At 39.2% G+C, this 13341-nt stretch overlaps 1 pseudogene across 1 annotated transcript; it reads right to left on the bottom strand.

Moving 5' to 3' along the window:
- Positions 1-10834: 10834 nt before the first annotated feature.
- On the bottom strand, positions 10835-12733 carry LOC144580326 (protein FAM76A pseudogene; annotated as a pseudogene). Its single transcript, XR_013529625.1, has one exon. The product of XR_013529625.1 is annotated as a protein FAM76A pseudogene (transcript).
- Positions 12734-13341: the final 608 nt, after the last annotated feature.

Below are 13341 nucleotides of genomic sequence, written 5' to 3'. Positions count from 1 at the left end.
GAATATAATCTCTCAGAAAAAATATAGAATGCTTTATTCTACTCTGTTTTAGAGTATATACACCAGCTCCATATGCTCTGTCAGTAAAATACAGAAATTCTATATTTAAGCGAATCGAAAAACATCTAAATATTATCTAGGCACCCCAATGTTAAAAACAAAATTGCTCTGAATATAATCTGTCAGAAAACATATACAATGCCCTATTCTACTTTGTTTTGGAGTATATACACCAACTCCATATGCTCTCTCATATAAAATACAGAAAATCTATATTTAAGCGCACTGAAAAAAATCTAAATATTATCTAGGCACCCCAATGTAAAAAGCAAAATTACTCTGAATATAATCTGTCTGAATAAAAATACAATGCCATTTTCTATTCTGTTTTCGAGCATATACACCAACTCAATATGCTCTCTCATGTAAAATACAGAAATTCTAATTATTCCAGAATCGAAAAAAAACTAAATAATATCTAGGCGCCCCAAAGTTAAAAGAAAATGGCTCTGAATATAATCTGTTAGAAAAAATATACAATGTTTTATTCTACTTTATTTTGGAGTATATACACCAACTCAGTATGCTCTCTCAGATAAAATACAGAAATTCTAATTTTACATGAATCGAAAAAAATCTAAATATTATCTAGGCACACCAATATTAAAAACAAAATTGCTCTGAATATAATCTGTGAGAAAAAATATACACTGCCCTATTCTACTCTGTTTTGGAGTATATACACCAACTCCATATGCTCTCTCATGTAAAATACCGAAATTCTATGTTTAAGAAATCGAAAAAAATCTAAATATTATATAAGCACACCAATGTTAAAAGCAAAATTTCTCTGAATATAATCTGTCAGAAAAAATATACAATGCCCTTTTCTACTCTGTTTTGTAGTATATACACCAACTCCAAATGCTCTCTCATGTAAAATACAGAGATACTATATTTAAGCGAATCGAAAAACATCTAAATATTATCTAGGCACCCCAATGTTAAAAACAAAATTGCTGTGAATATAGTCTGTCAGAAAACATATACAATGCCCTATTCTACTCTGTTTTGGAGTATATACACCAACTCCATATGCTCTCTCATGTAAAATATAGAAATTCTATATTTATGTGCATCAAAAAAATCTAAATATTATCTAGGCACCCCAATGTTAAAAGCAAAATTGCTCGAAATATAATCTGTCAGAAAAAATATACAATGCCCTTTTCTACTTTGTTTTGTAGTATATACACCATCTCAGTATGCTCTTTCCTGTAAAATACCGAAATTCTAAATTTACATGAATCGAAAAAAATCTAAATATTATCTATGCACCCCAATGGTAAAAGCAAAATTGCTCTGAATATAATCTGTCAGAAAAAATATACAATGCCCTTTTCTACTCTGTTTTGAAGTATATACACCAACTCAATATGCTCTCTCATGTAAAATACCGAAATTCTAATTTTACGCGAATCGAAAAATATCTAAATAATATCTAGGCGCCCCATAGTTAAAAGAAAACGGCTCTGAATATAGTCTTTTACAAAAAAAATATACAATGCCTTATCTACTCTGTTTTGGACTATATAAACCAACTCAGTATGCTCTCTCATGTAAAATACAGAAATATTAATGTTACCCAAATCGAAAAAATCTAAATATTATCTAGGCACCCCAATGTTAAAAACAAAATTGCTCTGAATATTATATGTCAGAAAAAATATACAATGCCCTATTCCAGTCTCTTTTGTAGGATATACACCAACTCCATATGCTCTATCATGTAAAATACAGAAATTCTATATTTAAGAGAATTGAAAAAAATCTAAATATTATCTAGGTACCCCAATGTTAAAAATAAAATTGCTCTGAATATAATCGGTCAGAAAACATATACAATGTCCTATTCTACTCTGTTTTGAAGTATATACACCAAGTCCATATGCTCCCTCATGTGAAATACAGAAATTGTATTTAAGCGCATCGAAAAAAATCTAAATATTATCTAGGCACCCCAAAGTTAACAGCAAAATTTCTCTGAATATAATCTGTCAGAAAAAATATACAATGCCCTTTTCTACTCTGTTTTGGAGTATATACACCAACTCAATATGCTCTCTCATGTAAAATACCGAAATTCTAATATTACGTGAATCGAAAAAAATCTAAATATTAACTAGGCACCTCAATGTTAATAGAAAATGGCTCTGAATGAAATATGTCAGAAAAAATACAAATTGATTTCTTCTCTTTTTTTTTTTTTTTTTAATTTTTTATTGGATTATAGGTTTTGGGGTACATGAGCAGAGCATGCAAGACAATTGCGTAGGTACACACATGGCAGTGTGCTTTGCTTTTCTTCTCCCCTTCACCCACATTTGGCATTTCTCCCCAGGCTATCCCTCACCACCTCCCCCTCCCACTGGCCCCCCCCTTTTCCCCCCAATAGACCCCAGTGTTTAGTACTCCCCTTTCTGTGTCCATGTGTTCTCATTTTTCATCACCCACCTATGAGTGAGAATATGCGGTGTTTCATTTTCTGTTCTTGTGTCAGTTTGCTGAGGATGATGTTTTCCAGATTCATCCATGTCCCTACAAACGACACAAACTCATCATTTCTGATTGCTGCATAATATTCCATGGTGTATATGTGCCACATTTTTCCAATCCAGTCTATCATCAATGGGCATTTGGGCTGATTCCAGGTCTTTGCTATTGTAAACAGTGCTGCAATGAACATTCGTGTACATGTGTCCTTATAGTAGAACGATTTATAGTCTTTTGGATATATACCCAGTAATGGGATTGCTGGGTCAAATGGAATTTCTATTTCTAAGGCCTTGAGGAATCGCCACACCGTCTTCCACAATGGTTGAACTAATTTACACTCCCACCAACAGTGTAAAAGTGTTCCTTTTTCTCCACATCCTCTCCAGCATCTGTTGTCTCCAGATTTTTTAATGATCGCCATTCTAACTGGCGTGAGATGGTATCTCAATGTGGTTTTGATTTGCATCTCTCTGATGACCAGTGACGATGAGCATTTTTTCATATGATTGTTGGCCTCATATATGTCTTCTTTCGTAAAGTATCTGTTCATATCCTTTGCCCACTTTTGAATGGGCTTGTTTGTTTTTTTCCTGTAAATCTGCTTGAGTTGTTTGTAAATTCTGGATATCAGCCCTTTGTCAGATGGGTAGACTGCGAAAATTTTTTCCCATTCTGTTGGTTGCCGATCCACTCTAGTGACTGTTTCTTTTGCCGTGCAGAAGCTGTGGAGTTTCATTAGGTCCCATTTGTCTATTTTGGCTTTTGTTGCCAATGCTCTTGGTGTTTTGTTCATGAAGTCCTTGCCTACTCCTATGTCCTGGATAGTTTGGCCTAGATTTCCTTCTAGGGTTTTTATGGTGCCAGGTCTTATGTTTAAGTCTTTAATCCATCTGGAGTTAATTTTAGTGTAAGGTGTCAGGAAGGGGTCCAGTTTCTGCTTTCTGCACATGGCTAGCCAGTTTTCCCAACACCATTTGTTAAACATGGAATCCTTGCCCCATTGCTTGTTTTTGTCAGGTTTATCAAAGATTGTATAGTTGTATGTATGTTGTGTTGCCTCCGGTGCCTCTGTTTTGTTCCATTGGTCTATATCTCTGTTTGGGTACCAGTACCATGCTGTTTTGATTACTGTAGCCTTGTAGTATAGTTTGAAATCCGGTAGTGTGATGCCCCCCGCTCTGTTCTTTTTGCTTAGAATTGACTTGGCTATGCGGGCTCTCTTTTGGTTCCATATGAAGTTCATGGTGGTTTTTTCCAGTTCTGTGAAGAAAGTCAATGGTAGCTTGATGGGGATAGCGTTGATTCTGTAAATTACTTTGGGCAGTATAGCCATTTTCACGATATTAATTCTTCCTAACCATGAACATGGAATGTTTCTCCATCTGTTTGTGTCCTCTCTGATTTCGTTGAGCAGTGGTTTGTAGTTCTCCTTGAAGAGGTCCCTTACGTTCCTTGTGAGTTGTATTCCAAGGTATTTTATTCTTTTTGTAGCAATTGCGAATGGCAGTTCGCTCTTGATTTGGCTTTCTTTAAGTCTGTTATTGGTGTAGACGAATGCTTGTGATTTTTGCACATTGATTTTATATCCTGAGACTTTGCTGAAGTTGTTTATCAGTTTCAGGAGTTTTTGGGCTGAGGCGATGGGGTCTTCTAGGTATACTATCATGTCGTCTGCAAATAGAGACAATTTGGCTTCCACCTTTCCTATTTGAATACCCTTTATTTCTTTTTCTTGCCTGATTGCTCTGGCTAGAACTTCCAGTACTATATTGAATAGGAGTGGTGAGAGAGGGCATCCTTGTCTAGTACCAGATTTCAAAGGGAATGCTTCCAGTTTTTGCCCATTCAGTATGATATTGGCTGTTGGTTTGTCATAAATAGCTTTTATTACTTTGAGATACGTTCCATCGATACCGAGTTTATTGAGGGTTTTTAGCATAAAGGGCTGTTGAATTTTGTCAAATGCCTTCTCTGCGTCAATTGAGATAATCATGTGGTTTTTGTTTTTGGTTCTGTTTATGTGGTGAATTACGTTGATAGACTTGCGTATGTTGAACCAGCCTTGCATCCCTGGGATGAATCCTACTTGATCATGATGAATAAGTTTTTTGATTTGCTGTTGCAATCGGCTTGCCAATATTTTATTGAAGATTTTTGCATCTATGTTCATCATGGATATTGGCCTGAAGTTTTCTTTTCTCGTTGGGTCTCTGCCGGGTTTTGGTATCAGGATGATGTTGGTCTCATAAAATGATTTGGGAAGGATTCCCTCTTTTTGGATTGTTTGAAATAGTTTTAGAAGGAATGGTACCAGCTCCTCCTTGTGTGTCTGGTAGAATTCGGCTGTGAACCCATCTGGACCTGGGCTTTTTTTGTGAGGTAGGCTCTTAATTGCTGCCTCAACTTCAGACCTTGTAATTGGTCTATTCATAGTTTCAGCTTCCTCCTGGTTTAGGCTTGGGAGGACACAGGAGTCCAGGAATTTATCCATTTCTTCCAGGTTTACTAGTTTATGTGCATAGAGTTGTTTGTAATATTCTCTGATGATGGTTTGAATTTCTGTGGAATCTGTGGTGATTTCCCCTTTATCATTTTTTATTGCATCTATTTGGTTGTTCTCTCTTTTATTTTTAATCAATCTGGCTAGTGGTCTGTCTATTTTGTTGATCTTTTCAAAAAACCAGCTCTTGGATTTATTGATTTTTTGAAGGGTTTTCGTGTCTCAATCTCCTTCAGCTCAGCTCTGATCTTAGTAATTTCTTGTCTTCTGCTGGGTTTTGAGTTTTTTTGATCTTGCTCCTCTAGCTCTTTCAATTTTGACGATAGGGTGTCAATTTTGGATCTCTCCATTCTCCTCATATGGGCACTTATTGCTATATACTTTCCTCTAGAGACTGCTTTAAATGTGTCCCAGAGGTTCTGGCACGTTGTGTCTTCATTCTCATTGGTTTCGAAGAACTTCTTTATTTCTGCCTTCATTTCGTTGTTTACCCAGTCAACATTCAAGAGCCAGTTGTTCAGTTTCCATGAAGCTGTGCGGTTCTGGGTCGGTTTCTGAATTCTGAGTTCTAACTTGATTGCACTATGGTCTGAGAGGCTGTTTGTTATGATTTCAGTTGTTTTGCATTTGTTGAGCAGTGCTTTACTTCCAATTATGTGGTCAATTTTAGAGTAGGTGTGATGTGGTGCTGAGAAGAATGTGTATTCTGTGGATTTGGGGTGGAGAGTTCTGTAAATGTCCACCAGGTTTGCTTGCTCCAGGTCTGAGTTCAAGCCCTGGGTATCCTTGTTGATTTTCTGTGTGGTTGATCTGTCTAGTATTGACAGTGGAGTGTTAAAGTCTCCCACTATTATTGTGTGGGAGTCTAAGTCCTTCTGTAAGTCATTAAGAACTTGCCTTATGTATCTGGGTGCTCCTGTGTTGGGTCCATATATGTTTAGGATCGTTAGCTCTTCTTGTTGTATCGATCCTTTTACCATTATGTAATGGCCTTCTTTGTCTCTTTTGATCTTTGTTGCTTTAAAGTCTATTTTATCAGAGATGAGAATTGCAACTCCTGCTTTTTTTTGCTTTCCATTAGCTTGGTAAATCTTCCTCCATCCCTTTATTTTGAGCCTTTGTGTATCCTTGCATGTGAGATGGGTTTCCTGGATACAGCACACTGATGGGTTTTGGATTTTTATCCAATTTGCCAGTCTGTGTCTTTTGATTGGTGCATTTAGTCCATTTACATTTAGGGTTAATATTGTTATGTGTGAATTTGATACTGCCATTTTGATTCTAAGTGGCTGTTTTGCCTGTTAGTTGTTGTAGATTCTTCATTATGTTGAAGCTCTTTAGCATTCAGTGTGATTTTGGAATGGCTGGTACTGATTGATCCTTTCTATGTGTAGTGCCTCTTTTAGGAGCTCTTGTAAAGCAGGCCTGGTGGTGACAAAATCTCTGAGTACTTGCTTGTTCGCAAAGGATTTTATTCTTCCTTCACTCCTGAAGCTCAGTTTGGCTGGATATGAAATTCTGGGTTGAAAGTTCTTTTCTTTAAGAATGTTGAATATTGGCCCCCACTCTCTTCTGGCTTGTAGTGTTTCTGCCGAGAGATCTGCTGTGAGTCTGATGGGCTTCCCTTTGTGGGTGACCCGACCTTTCTCTCTGGCTGCCCTTAGTATTCTCTCCTTTATTTCAACCCTGTTGAATCTGACGATTATGTGCCTTGGGGTTGCTCTTCTTGCGGAATATCTTTGTGGTGTTCTCTGTATTTCCTGCAATTGAGTGTTGGCTTGTCTTGCTAGGTGGGGGAAATTTTCCTGGATGATGTCCTGAAGAGTATTTTCCAGCTGGGATTCATTCTCTTCGTCCCCTTCTGGTACACCTATCAAACGTAGGTTAGGTCTTTTCACATAGTCCCACATTTCTTGGAGACTTTGTTCATTCCTTTTTGCGCTTTTTTCTCTGATCTTGGTTTCTCATTTTATTTCATTGAGTTGGTCTTCGACTTCAGATATTCTTTCTTCTGCTTGGTCAATTCGGCTATTGAAACTTGCGTTTGCTTCGCGAAGTTCTCGTATTGTGTTTTTCAGCTCCTTTAATTCATTCATATTCCTCTCTAAGGTATCCATTCTTGTTATCATTTCCTCGAATCTTTTTTCAAATCTTTTTTCAAGGTTCTTAGTTTCTTTGCATTGATTTAATACATGGTCTTTTAGCTCACAAAAGTTTCTCATTATCCATCTTCTGAAGTCTAATTCCGTCATTTCGTCACAGTCATTCTCCGTCCAGCTTTGGTCCCTTGCTGGTGAGGAGTCTTGGTCCTTTCTAGGAGGCGATGTGTTCTGGTTTCGGGTGTTTTCCTCCTTTTTGCGCTGGTTTCTTCCCATCTTTGTGGATTTGTCCGCTGGTCGTCTGCGTAGTTGCTGACTTTTCGTTTGGGTCTCTGAGTGGACACCCAGAATGTTGATGATGAAGTATTTCTGTTGCTTGGTTTTCCTTCTACCAGTCTAGCCCCTTCGCTGTACGACTGTTGAGGTCCGCTCCAGACCCTGCTTGTCTGGGGTGCACCTCTAGTAGCCGTGGCACAGCGAGGGATGCTACCAGTTTCTTTTTCTGCTCTCTTTGTCCCAGGATGATGCCTGCCTAATGACAGTCTTTTGGATATAGAGGGGTCAGGGAGCTGCTTGAGGAGACAGTTTGTACTTTATAGGGGTTTAATTGCTGAGCTGTGTACTCTGTTGTTCATTCAGGGCTGTTAGGCTGCTATGTTTGATTCTGCTGCAACACAGCTCATTAAACAACCCTTTTTTTTTTTCTCAAATGCTCTGTGTTGAGGGGTTTGGGCTTTATTATTGGATGTCCGATCAGGTGTCCTGCCCAGCTCGAAGGCAGACTAGCCACTGTTTGGCTGCCGAGGCTCCGCCCTGCTGTTGTGTGATTCGCGCTGTTTCTGCCGGCTCTGCTGTTGTCTCTGCCTTGCCCTTCGGCGGAGTCTCTTCGTTGTAGCGTGTTGCCTCAGCAACGGTAGGCTGCGTCAGCAGTGGGCGTGAATCTCAGTAGGGACGGGTTGCCTCGGCAACGGCTGGCTGCGTCAGCAGTGGGCGTGTATCTCAGTTGGGGCGGGTTGCCTCGGCAACGGCTGGCTGCCTCAGCAGTGGGCGTGTATATCAGTTGGGGCAGGTTGCCTCCGTAGTGGTGGACGCCCCTCCCCCACAGAGCGTCTCGGACCATCTGCCCGGGATAGTTTGAAATCGCGGTTTTGTTCGTCCCACTGGGTATCCCAAGCGATCTGTCCCTGCAATCCCCTGGGCTGGGCTACTGTGCAAGTCTCGTTCAGTCTCAAGTCCAGCTCTCTCAAGTCTCAGGTTGCCGGTTCAACAAGGCACCCGGACAAGCGCGCCCTGTGGGGATTGCTGGGTAGGGCCGGCCGCCGCCGCCCCGGCTGCCGGCTTCGCCAGGCAGACCTACTGCCTGGCGTCCCGTGTCTTTTTATACTTGGGAGTTTCCCCGTTCTGTGGGCAACAAAGATCAGTCTGGAAATGTAGCACTGACTCACCGTTTGCGAATTCAACGCGGGCTCCAATCCTGGGTTGTTCTCACAGCGCCATCTTGAGTCCCCCTCTTCTCTGTTTTTGAGTATATACGCCAACTCAATATGCTCTCTCAAGTAAAATACTGATATTCTAACTTTACACGAATCGAAAAAATCTAAATATTATCCAGGCACCCCAATATTAATAGCAAAATTGCTCTGAATGTAGTCTGTCAGAAAAAATATACAATGCCCTTTTCTACTCCTTTTTGGAGTATATGCACCAACTCAATATGCTCTGTCATGTAAAATACTGAAATTCTAATTTTATGAGAATCCAAAAACATCTAAATGTTAACTAGGCACCCAAATGTTAAAAGCAAAATTGCTCTGAATATAATCTGTCAGAAAATATATACAATGCCCTTTTCTACTCTGTGTTGGAGTGTATACACTAACTCAATATTCTCTCTCTTGTAAAATACCGAAATTCTAATTTATCCGGAATCGAAAAAAATCTATATATTAACTAGGCACCCCATGGTAAAAAGAAAAATTGCTTTGAATATAATGTCAGAAAAAATATACAATGCCCTTTTCTACTTTGTTTTGGAGTATATACACCACCTCACTATGCTCTCTCATGTAAAATACCGAAATTCTAAATTTACACGAATCGAATAAAATCTAATTATCTAGGCACCCCAGTGTTAAAAGCAAAAGTACTCTGAATATTGTCTGTCAGAAAATATATACAATGCTCTTTTCTACCCTGTTTTGTAGTATACACACCAACTCAACATGCTCTCTCATGTAAAATACCGAAGTTCTAATTTTAGGCGAATCGAAGATAATCTAAATATTATCTAGGCACCGCAATATTAAAAGGAAAATTTCTCTGAATATAATCTGCCAAAAAAATATACAATGACCTTTACTATTCTGTTTTTTTTTTTTACACTTGAGTCAATATGAATTTTTATTAACACACATTTGTCAAAGTCTGTACAAACCAAAACACTCCTGTGTTTTAAAATGTCCATTATTATAAACATACAAAGAAACAAAAGGTGTTACCAAAAGTTAGCTACTCAATTTCATGGTAAAACAGTGTCATGATTTTTAAAAATCAAAATTTCAAGACTGAGGTTTCTTCTTTCCCTTTTTGGAACTTATGGAAAGTTAGAAAATGTGTGAATTTGCTTTATATTAAATGCCAACACCTTAAAAAAAGATTTAGTATAAAACTAAATATGTGTTTTTATATTGTCAAACATCATGTAACAGAATTTCAGTCCTTAAAATAAAAAAAAAACCATGACTGTCATTTTCCCCCTAGTTTTTCCCCCATAGTCAGTGCAAGTGCATCTGAAAAATATGACAGTTTATCTTTACCTAAAAGTTTCTCATTCAAAAACTTTACAAAACTATTTAGCACTGCCATTTCCCTTGCTTAGAAGGGAAAATTATATCCCCTAGTAGGGTGATACATAAGCGACATGGTCCACTGTATCTTTTATCAGAAGAAAACCACCATTTCCACATCTCTGTCCAATTTGTGCATGACTACATTTATGAGAATGCTATCACAAATTATAGAGCATTGCTTCCAGGAAATGCCTAGAAGTTAAATTTAGTGCTACAATTTTTTGGTAGACTGAGGTACAAATGTTATCTGCCCTCATTATTATTTCTAACTCTAGTACTCCCTGCATAAATGATTCTGGGGTAGTTGGTTTTGTTGTTTCATGGCATACATGACATACCCTAATTCGTTTCACAAACATCACATAGAGGACCTGAGAGTATGCCTAGAAATGTCCATCTATCTCCTTTCCTGGAAAAGTAAATCCATGTGCCTACAGGGTTAAGAAGGGAAGACAGGGCACACATAACTCTGGCTGAGGCAACGTGCTTCTAAGAAGCAACTGTTTTCAGTACATTTCCATTAAAAGCAGGGAGTGTACAGGCGCAGGTGGGTGAGGAGTGGGGAGAAGGTACAGTGATACCACTTTTCCAAATCAGACTCAAGAGTCCTTACTTGAGCAGCTCATGCTGACCCTAAAAATGTTCTGTAGTTCAAATATTACTCCTTTTTTTGTTTTCTTTGAGACGGAGTCTCACTCCATCGCCCAGGCTGGAGTGCGGTGTTGCAATCTCAGCTCATTGCAAGCTCCGCTACCCAGGTTCGAGTAATTCTCCTGCCTCAGACTCTCAAGTAGCTGGGATTACAGGTGCACGCCACTAGGTCTGGCTAATTTTTGTATTTTTTTAGTAAAGACAGGGTTTCACCATGTTGGCCAGGCTGATCTCAAACTCCTGACCTCAAATGATCCACCTGCCTCGGCCTCCCAAAGTGCTGGGATTACAGGTGTGAGCCAACACGCCCAGCCATCTTATTCCATTTTTAATCTGCTCATGTAAAAAAAAGTTCTCTGACAGCAGCCCAGTAAAACAACTGATATAAGCAAATAAAGGATTTTTTTTTAAAGAAGTGGCAGTGTGAAAATTTAAAATCAATCACACAAAACAATCAGGAAAAGGGTGGGGAGAGAAGTGTCCAGTACAACCTGGACAACCTTGCTTTCTGCCCTTACTTAAAAAGACAGACAGTTCAAATCTTTGCTACTTCCCTTAAGTATCTCCATAAATGCTCTTCCAAGAAATCCTCCAAAAGGCACTTAGCTCCATACTTATGCATTGAATTGTTTCACCTTAGCAATCCATTTCCAAGACTCCAAGGTAACAAGAAAGAAAAGATCTGATTCTTTTACTAAAAGCTAGTGAATAGGACTGTTTTTTTTTCAAGAGGCATCACTTTTACAAGAACTAGCTAGGCTATCATTATTCCTTTATCAAGAAAAAGTTTCTTTTTTAAAAAAATAAATAAAACTCTGCCTATACATAGTACAAAGTTCATACATAATATATCTGGAAAAAAACCCAAGAGTATACCCTGAAGCAAAAGGTTTGTTGGAGAGAGAAAGCCTCTTCCATTATACCAAGTCTGAAGGTGGCAGTTTTCAAAGTTCAGAAGGTGGCAGTGATATATAATTAATGCCAAACTGTTTGCTCATGGGTATGGCAGGATGCAATGACAGACAAAAAAAAAAATCTGCACATTACATTGAGCAGTGACTACCACAAAAAAAGAAAGAAAGAAAAAAAAGGAGACCCAAAATAAAGAGAGAGAAGAGAAAAAAAAAAAGAAAAGTCCTATTAGTGAGAGAAAGAGATCGAGCTTGAAATCTCAAACACTCAAGCATGCAGTCATAACACAGCACAAACCAGGTGTTTCCATTCAGCCCACTGCAATCACACAAAGAAGGATAACTGTAATAAAATAGAGATTTCTTAAGAAAGCTTGCAATTCCCACAGAACAGCCAGGTCTCCAACCCTAACCCTGGACAACTCCATTTGCTGTTGCTAGGGAGCCTCCTTGAGGTCTGTTATGGAGAGGTTATAGCTCCTGACTTCTCTGACTTCTTGCTCTTGGACAAGGCAGCTGCCTGCTTCAGGAGCTCTCGGTTTTTGGCCTGCAATTGTTCTGTGACTTCTTTGTGGGTTTTCTCCATCTGGTTCATTTTGGCTCTCATCTGTGATTCCTGGTACTGAAAATCAGCCTTCAACTCTGTAATCTTCTTCTCTTTCTCTAAAATCGTTTGATCCTTTTGATGCAACATCTTCTTTAGGGTAGCTACTTCTTCCTTCAGTTGGGCAATGATGACAAAGTGGTCAGTGCCTGGTGAGTCCAGAGCCAGGTCTGGGGAGAAGCTGTTATAATGGCCACCACCACTCAGGCGACTATACTGCTCCTTCTCCTGGTGGCCAGCACGAGAAGAGCTACTCAGGTGTTTCATCTGCTCTTTGGTCTTCTGAAGGACCCGCTTGTATGAAAGTGTGCACAGCCAGCACAGCAATTTCCCATCTACCGTTCCATACAACTGCACATTCTGAGCACATTTCTTGCATATTGTATTGGTTTTACTCTCTTGCTGGTACTCAGTCCTGCAGTAGGTGCACTTCACAACAGGGTGTGCAATCCGACATTCCTTGCACAGCTGCTGCCCCTGAGACAGCGCCTCGAAAGGGAAGCGCTAATGGCACTTGGTGCAGGCGTAGAGCGCCGCCATGTCCGGCACCGGCCGCGCTCACCGGCCCACCGGCCCGCCGGCCCGGCCCGCCGATTTATCTGACAGTCTGAGGCACAACCCGGCGGCGGCGGCAGGCTGCTGGCTGTGGCAGGCGGCGGGCGCAGGCCTACTATTCTGTTTTGTAGTATATACACCAACTAAATATTCTCTCCCAAGTAAAATACCGAAATTCTAATTTTTTGCAAACCAAAAAAATCTAAATATTATCTAGGCACCACAATGTTACTAGAAAATGGCTCTGAATATAATCTTTCAGAGAAAATGTACAATGTCCTTTTCTACTCTGTGTTAAAGTATGTACACCAACACAATATGATGTCCCATGAAAATATCAAATTTCTACATTTACGAGATTTGAGAAAAATCTAAATATTATCTAGGCACCCCAATGTTAAAAGCAAAATTGCTATGAATATCATCTGTTGGAAAAAGTATACAATGCCTTTTCTACTTTGTTTTGTAGTATATACACCAACTCAATATGCTCTCTCATGTAAAATACCGAAATTCTAATTTTACGGGAAACGAAAATAATCTAAGTATTATCTGGGCACCCCAATATTAAAAGCAAAATTGCTCTGAATATACTCTGTCGAAAAAAATATACAAT

The sequence above is a fragment of the Callithrix jacchus genome, chromosome 19 (assembly GCF_049354715.1).
Source record: "Callithrix jacchus isolate 240 chromosome 19, calJac240_pri, whole genome shotgun sequence".
Classification (NCBI taxonomy): domain Eukaryota; kingdom Metazoa; phylum Chordata; class Mammalia; order Primates; family Cebidae; genus Callithrix; species Callithrix jacchus.
This window is presented reverse-complemented; position numbering and strand designations above follow the sequence as displayed.